Genomic DNA, 8,260 nt, shown 5'->3' on the forward strand with positions numbered 1-8,260 from the left:
AATTTAAGCTATACTTGTGCATACTTAATATATATATATATATATATATATATATATATATATATATATATATATATATATATATATATATATATATATATATATATATATGTATGTTTGGAGCTATATTTAATACATATTTTGGAGCCATACTTAATATATATTTGGAGTTACACTTAATAATGTTTTGGAGCTATACTTAATACATATTTTGGAGCTATACCTAATACGTATTTTGGAGCTATATTTAATACATATTTGGAGCTATACTTGATACATATTTTGGAGCTATACTTAATATATATATATTAATATATATATATATATATATATATATATATATATATATATATATATATATTTTTGGAGCTATACTTGATACATATTTTGGCACTATACTTGATATACATTTGGAGCTATACTTAATGCATATTTTGGAGCTATACTTAATATACATTTGGAGCTATACTTAATACATATTTTGGAGCTATACTTAATACATATTTTGGAGCTATACTTAATATATATTTGGAGTTATACTTAATACATATTTTGGAGCTATACTTAATATACATTTGGAGCTATACTTAATACATATTTTGGAGCCTTACTTAATACATATTTTAGAGCTATACTTAATATATATTTGGAGCTATACTTAATACATATTTTGGAGCTATACTTAATACATATTTTGGAGCTATACTTAATATATATTTGGAGCAATACTTATATATGCTTAATGTATTGTAACATGCTCACCCTGGTTTAATTTCCCGCACAAGCTCACTTATATTTAGAGAATTTCTTGCTGTTTCGAAACTTAGACAATCCTTAAATTGAGACCTTGAATTGGTTGCAATAGTATAATGTACTGGTAGTACATAGAAAACCGTCTGATAACAGACGAAATCCCTGTAGAAATAATGGCTTCTTATACTAGCGACTTATATGTGAGGAAATTGTTTATCTAAGTATATAAATAACATCAAATCTGAATGAGAAAGTAGAGGATTTATTTTAGTCTTTAAATGTCAACTAAACAAATCAGTATACATGTAATAGAATTCACCTATTCTCTTCCTAGTCAATAAATAAATTAATATAACAGAATGTACATATAATTATAACCAACAGTCTCAACAATTTGTATTAAATAATAATATTGATCAAATATAATTTACTATATTAATTTAAGAATACTCGTAGGGGTAACATTAAAATCCCAATACAAACGGATTCAAATAGAATTAACAGGCGAAACAGGTGGCCATTTCTTTTACGACAAAAATATAAAGTCATACAAATGTACTGAAATAGCGTTATGGAGGTCCTATATCCCTACATAAAAGTACTCAATGCTTTATCTTTGGCTTTGATTTTCCTTAGTACAGAAATTTACTATTAATTTTTATATTGCAGAAATGAATGTATATTTTCTAATATTGTCACTTTTGGAAGCTGATTATACTTTATATATTGCATTTTCATACGAACCCTATGCAAGTTGAAGGGAATCTGACTTGTGTGCATGACATCCATATTTATAACCTTCAGTGGCTCTTCACAGTGTAACACTCTGCCAGAATAGTACATATTATATTGCTAACAAATGTTTAAGACTCAATAAATATTAAATATGGTTAAATTATTGAGATTCAAAACAAACATTAAATGCTAATTATATTATTACAATCTTAATCACAAATGTATAATGAAACACTAAAATCCTAATGGCATACGTATAAACAGCAAAAGTTGGCCTCCAAGCAAGTTGGTGGTGCGGGAAAATTAGAACATGCACCATCCCAATGCATTATCCCTGCAGGAGAAGGTAAGTGCATTATCTTCTTGTTGAGCATAACTTATTCTACTTAAAAACTAGTTATATCAACAGTTTATTGGTGTTCAATAATGATTGCATACACCGCATGTTGGAAATCTGAGGTGCCTCCATTACATAAATTGCCTCCAAAAGAAAGATGGCATACATCATAAAATACATTTAACATTGTACATAATATCAATCATTCAGAACATTTGTTTTGTAATACATCGAACTTATCGTAGTCTCAGGATATCCATCTGTACATGAAACTATTATATGTGTGATTTACAGCATTGAAACAATGTAAACCAATGATATGACACACTGGAGGTGCCTCCAATACATAAATTGCTTCCAAAACAAACGTTGTGCATAATATAAATTATACAGAACATTCTTTGGCAAAACATCTTAACATAATCTCAAACTACCCATCTGGACATGAAACTAGTATATCTGTATTCATGTACAATTCGTAACAATATATTTTGAGCAAAACTTGTGTATACTTAATATATATTTGGAGCAATACTTGTACATACCTAATATATAATTGGAGCTATACTTGTGCATGTTTAATATATATTTTGGAGCTATACTTGTGCATGTTTAATATATGTTTGGAGCTATACTTCTACATACCTAATTGTGAGGGGGTAAATTTCTGTAGATCTATAAAGAACGCATTAGTTTGAGACCAGAGAACAATTAATTAGATCTAGGGAGAGAGGTGCTTGTTAAATCACTATACTGCAAGAATTTCTAAATGTCTGGTCGGGATGGTAGTGAGGCTAATTAAACTTTTGTTTATATAGCGGCCAGACGGACTATTAGGGACATGGTTAAACTTCAATTTCATAGTGGAACTGTCAAAATTGAAATTGTCCAAAACCATTAGTCGTAACGTAGAAGGTCAAACTGACCCCAGATTTGGCGCCTAGTTACAAAAGGCAGTAAATACATTTAATCCTGATTGGTTAAGCTAAATAAGGGGCGTGTTTCCCACACTAAATTTCCTAGATTAAATATCGCCACATCGAAAAATCTAATTTAATCTTTGCTGAGTAAACGTATGTGGACTTAGAGACGAATTTGAAAGATATTTTCTCACGTAAAACACTTGTTCAAGGGACCAGTGGTCAAAAAGTTCAATGGTCACAATTTTGGTGGTAGTACGGGAAAATGTTGAAAGCACAGATATGTGCATAAAGAATGCCAGTATAATATTTTGCTTGAATTATTTGATAATATGTGCATGAATTTAGTTGTTTAAAGTCGTAAATCAATTCTCTTGATACGAGTATAACTGTGTTGAGTTTATATATATAAATAGCTTTTGGTATCTGTTTGAATGCAGAATAATAAGATCTGATAACGAGAAGGGGAGGAATGATCTATTCACAGTAGGATAGCCAACGGAAACTTTAGGCTGCTTTTTGTTTATTTTAAAAGGGGAAATAGCTCTTCTGACGTATCATCAGATGTACCTGCGCACTAACGCAGTAAATTAGCTGTGTATCTACATGCTTACATACCACCTACCCACACAAAGAATGAGGACCAAAGAGAGGCAAAGAAGTAGAAAGTTTGGAGAGGAGAAAGAAAAAGGAAGGGGCAAAAAGACAGCACAGCTACAATGAAATTGGAGGGAACTAGAGCTAAGCAGGTTATGCAATTGTACAAGGCAACAACTTCGATTGTTCACTCGATCATATGATGACTAATTCTATCAGTAAAACAGATTGGCTATTTTTATAAATATATTTGTGTTTTGAAATTCGGTGAAAGATTTATTCCAAAGAAGTGTATCTTCCTAATGTATTGTATTATCTCCAGTGTTTATGTAATTGATTAAATTTTGATTCTTTTCGTACAGGGGCTTGAGTTATTCTGTACTATATATCTGCTCAGATCTCTGTTCTACCTATAAGTTTACTCGATCTGGGCAATGACACAGAGGGTGATCATCTCCTAGATAACGAGAACCAAATAAAGTGGACACCTTGAATGAAGGTAAAATCCACCAACCAACCCACACCCCTTGCAAGTGAGGGGCTGATCTTTACACTAATATATATTTGGAGCTATACTTCCACACACCTAATATATATTTTGGAGCTATACATTTACATACCTAATATATATTTGGAGCTATAGTTCTAAATACCTAATATATCATTGGAGCAATACTTGTACATACTTAATATATATTTGGAGCTATACTTCTATATACCTAATATATATTTGGAGCTATACTTCTACATATTTGATATATAATTGGAGATATGCTTGTGCATATTTAATATATATTTGGAGCAATACTTGTACATACTTAATATATATTTGGAGCTATGCTTCTACATCCCTAATATATATTTGGAGCATAGTGTGACACAGGTGTCACTTTTCTAATTATATGATCATCTTTATCATCATTGTAAGTATTTGGTGTTGAAGATTTTGCTAGTCAGATATCTGTATGGTGGGACTCTATTTTTTGAAACTCTAGGCTAAAATTTAACTATTTTCTTTTCATTCATCAGTTGTTTTTGATTGATGGATTAATTGCTGACATGCTAAAATTGATGAGTAATGATTGATGGGTTAATGATACAGTTCATCAGCATCTTGCTTGCCTGATGTTGCCTATTCACTTGATTAATCAGTTAAAGAAAACGTTTCTTTCCTAAAATCTTCACTGCCATATCTTTGGAGGTGGTGTATGGTGTAACCTGTATCTCTTTGTCCTAATTTAATTACAGTTCCATAACTTGGAAGGACATGCAGATGTAAACTATTTTTGGTATGATGATTTACATTTAGAATGCCTTGGTCAAGTTTGATTTTCATTTTTTCTGATAAAATTTAACAGAGTTATTGCCCCTGTTTGACTTGGAACTTTGCCAATCAATTACATTATATTGGCTGAGCATTTGTGTCATATTGCTGTTTTATTTGATTTTTTTAATAGTAAAAAGGTACTCAAGACTAAAACATTAACATGGGTGGACTTAGCCAGTTTAGCAGTAGAGTTCCACATGTCCAGTCATAAAAACAAATTCTGTCTTACATATGTAAATCAATAATGGGTTATTTTTCAAGTATGTTTTCCACTGGTCATTTAAGTAATTAATTGTTTATAGATTGATATCTTTAATGTTCTTCCGACTGACCTCTGGTTGACACTGTAGTTTGACTCGTATTGAACAATTGCAGCCTTTAGCTATAACAATCTATACATTCACATACTTGTAATTCCACAATCGTATGCAAGTCCACTTCATATTCATTTAGCCCTTTGGTTTGAGATATTGAAAAAATTTATATAGCAAAAATGTTGCTTGTATTAGAAATCTTTAATAAAGTTTTATACATTTTCACCTTGGCTCAAGGGTGACAGTAGTAGAAGACGCTTACCCTTAAATTTCATTCATATTCTAACTCACTATGATTTCCACTTATGTTCCGCTTTGTTTTGTTTACATTTGCATGGAAAATGCCAGTAGTAATGTAATTTTCCTAAGCAGAAGAGCAAATTGCAATAACAAAAAAACAATTGAAGAGAAAAGTATATGCAGATATTTGGATTTTAACTTGATTCACTTGGATGCGACATACTTACCCATACACCATGCAAGCATCTAAAAATATTTCAGATTTCTAGGTTATAATGACTCGGCAATGAAAATATTTATTGTATTTCATTGAATGAATTATAACATTTATTTCACTAAGAAAATCCACTCATTCATGGCCTAGCTTATAGTCTAATAATAATAATAGTAATAATAATAATAATAATAATAATAGTAATAATAATAATAATAATAATAATAGTCTACATTATAATTTCAGTGTTTCATCCACTTTTGTACTAATAGGAAAATGACTGAAAACTTGGCCTGACAGAATTCAGTGCTTACTGGTACTGTCTGCAGAACAATCTGTACAAGGTTTTGTTGACCATTATGGTGTTGGCAAAATATCAGAGGCCAAAAATATAGGGGAGTTCTATTACTGTTTAAATCTGAATCTAATATATGGGTCTGTATGGTAAGTGTTAAAAGATTGTCATGGCAACCCATGTGGAGATCTTGCTAAGAAGACCTCTAATGTCTATTTCACAGTGTTACAAGATATAACTTTTTTTACACATTCCCATGTTATTTAAATAATTTTCTTATCTGATCTACAAATCTAATAAAATGGGAATAAACTGTAAGGTCACATATTAGTGACTGTCCCTACAGAAATTTGTTCATTATATTGGCTAAACCTGTAGACTCCAATGCTGATTAGGGACTAGTACGGAAATGTTATTGATGATTTGCAAAATAATTACATCAGAAATCCCTTTACAGTTGGATTAGTAGTGTTATGGATTATAGTTTGATAACAGTGGGGAATAATTATTTTTGGTCAGCAACATTTTCTGTCCTTAACCTGGATGATGCATGGAAGGATTAATAATTCATATAATCTGTAATCTCTAACAGGCAATGAAATGTATCTATGTAACTTCAATACATCTGAATGTAATTTGTAACAGGCAATGAAATGTATCTATGTAACTTCAATACATCTGAATGTAATTTGTAACAGTCAATGAAATGTATCTATGTAACTTCAGGACATCTGAATGTAATTTGTAACAGGCAATGAAATGTATCTGTGTAACTTCAATACATCTGAATGTAATTTGTAACAGGCAATAAAATGTATCTGTAACTTCAATATATCTAAATGTAATTTGTAACAGGCAATGAAATGTATCTATGTAACTTCAGTACATCTGAGTGTAATTTGCAACAAGCAATGAAATGTATCTATGTAACTTCAATACATCTGAATGTAATTTGTAACAGGCAATGAAATGTATCTATGTAACTTAAGTACATCTGAATGTAATTTGTAACAGGCAGTGAAATGTATCTATGTAACTTCAGTTACATCTGAATGTAATTTGTAACAGGCAATGAAATGTATCTATGTAACTTCAGTACATCTGAGTGTAATTTGCAACAAGCAATGAAATGTATCTATGTAACTTCAATACATCTGAATGTAATTTGTAACAGGCAATGAAATGTATCTATGTAACTTCAGTTACATCTGAATGTAATTTGTAACAGGCAGTGAAATGTATCTATGTAACTTCAGTTACATCTGAATGTAATTTGTAACAGGCAGTGAAATGTATCTGTAACTTCAGTACATCTGAATGTAATTTGTAACAGGCAATGAAATGTATCTATGTAACTTAAGTACATCTGAATGTAATTTGTAACAGGCAATGAAATGTATCTATGTAACTTAAGTACATCTGAATGTAATTTGTAACAGGCAATGAAATGTATCTATGTAACTTCAGTTACATCTGAATGTAATTTGTAACAGGCAATGAAATGTATCTATGTAACTTCAGTACATCTGAGTGTAATTTGCAACAAGCAATGAAATGTATCTATGTAACTTCAATACATCTGAATGTAATTTGTAACAGGCAATGAAATGTATCTATGTAACTTCAGTTACATCTGAATGTAATTTGTAACAGGCAGTGAAATGTATCTATGTAACTTCAGTTACATCTGAATGTAATTTGTAACAGGCAGTGAAATGTATCTGTAACTTCAGTACATCTGAATGTAATTTGTAACAGGCAATGAAATGTATCTATGTAACTTCAATACATAATTTGTAACAGGCAATGAAATGTATCTATGTAACTTCAATACATCTGACTATAATTTGTAACAAGCAGTTTATCTATGTAACTTCAATAAATCTGAGGCAAAATTGCAAAACTTGCTTGTCAGAGTTTTGTTAATTCAAAAGAAATTATGAAGAGAATATTAAGTCTATAATCCAAAGGATTATTCTATGCTTTATGTTGCTGTTGTTGTAGGGTTTAACACCATTTTTCAGTACACGATAGGCTATACGTGGCGGCCATTATTAATGGTCGAGGAAGAACCCGGAAAAACCCTGGAAAGAACCACCGACCCATGAGAAGCTACTGGCAAGCTTTCTCGCATACCCACATTGGCTGAATCCGAGACTTGAACCCACACAGACAGAGGTGAGATGGCAGTTATCCGTAATAGAGAGCACTTTAGACCACTTGGTCACTTGGGGCCCCTCTGTGCTTTATGTAATTTTCGATTAAATTTTAACAGCAGTTTAAATTACCATATATACTCACTTATAAGTCTGGTGCAACTGGAAACAACATGGACTTTTTCCTACAGACTTTTCTATAGACCCATATCTGCCAGTACATTATAAAATGGTATATATGGTCAATGCAGTGTGAGATGGTAGATACAATATATGCAGTGTGAGATGGAAGATGTGGTCTTTGCAGTGTGAGATGGTGGATATAGTCTGTGCAGTTTGACATGGTATATAGTCTATGCAGTGTGAGATGTT

At 31.2% G+C, this 8,260-nt stretch overlaps 1 long non-coding RNA gene across 1 annotated transcript in view; it reads left to right on the forward strand.

Moving 5' to 3' along the window:
• Positions 1–7,615, forward strand: part of LOC149784527 (uncharacterized) — a 32,864-nt gene extending 25,249 nt beyond the window's left edge. The window contains exons 3-4 of the long non-coding RNA XR_016413888.1: positions 3,281–6,720; positions 6,775–7,615. This is a non-coding gene — a long non-coding RNA (uncharacterized LOC149784527). The remainder of the gene's footprint in view (positions 1–3,280; positions 6,721–6,774) is intronic.
• Positions 7,616–8,260: the final 645 nt, after the last annotated feature.

The sequence above is a fragment of the Sinohyriopsis cumingii genome, chromosome 14 (assembly GCF_028554795.1).
Source record: "Sinohyriopsis cumingii isolate HCF-2022 chromosome 14, ASM2855479v2, whole genome shotgun sequence".
NCBI classification, from domain to species: domain Eukaryota; kingdom Metazoa; phylum Mollusca; class Bivalvia; order Unionida; family Unionidae; genus Sinohyriopsis; species Sinohyriopsis cumingii.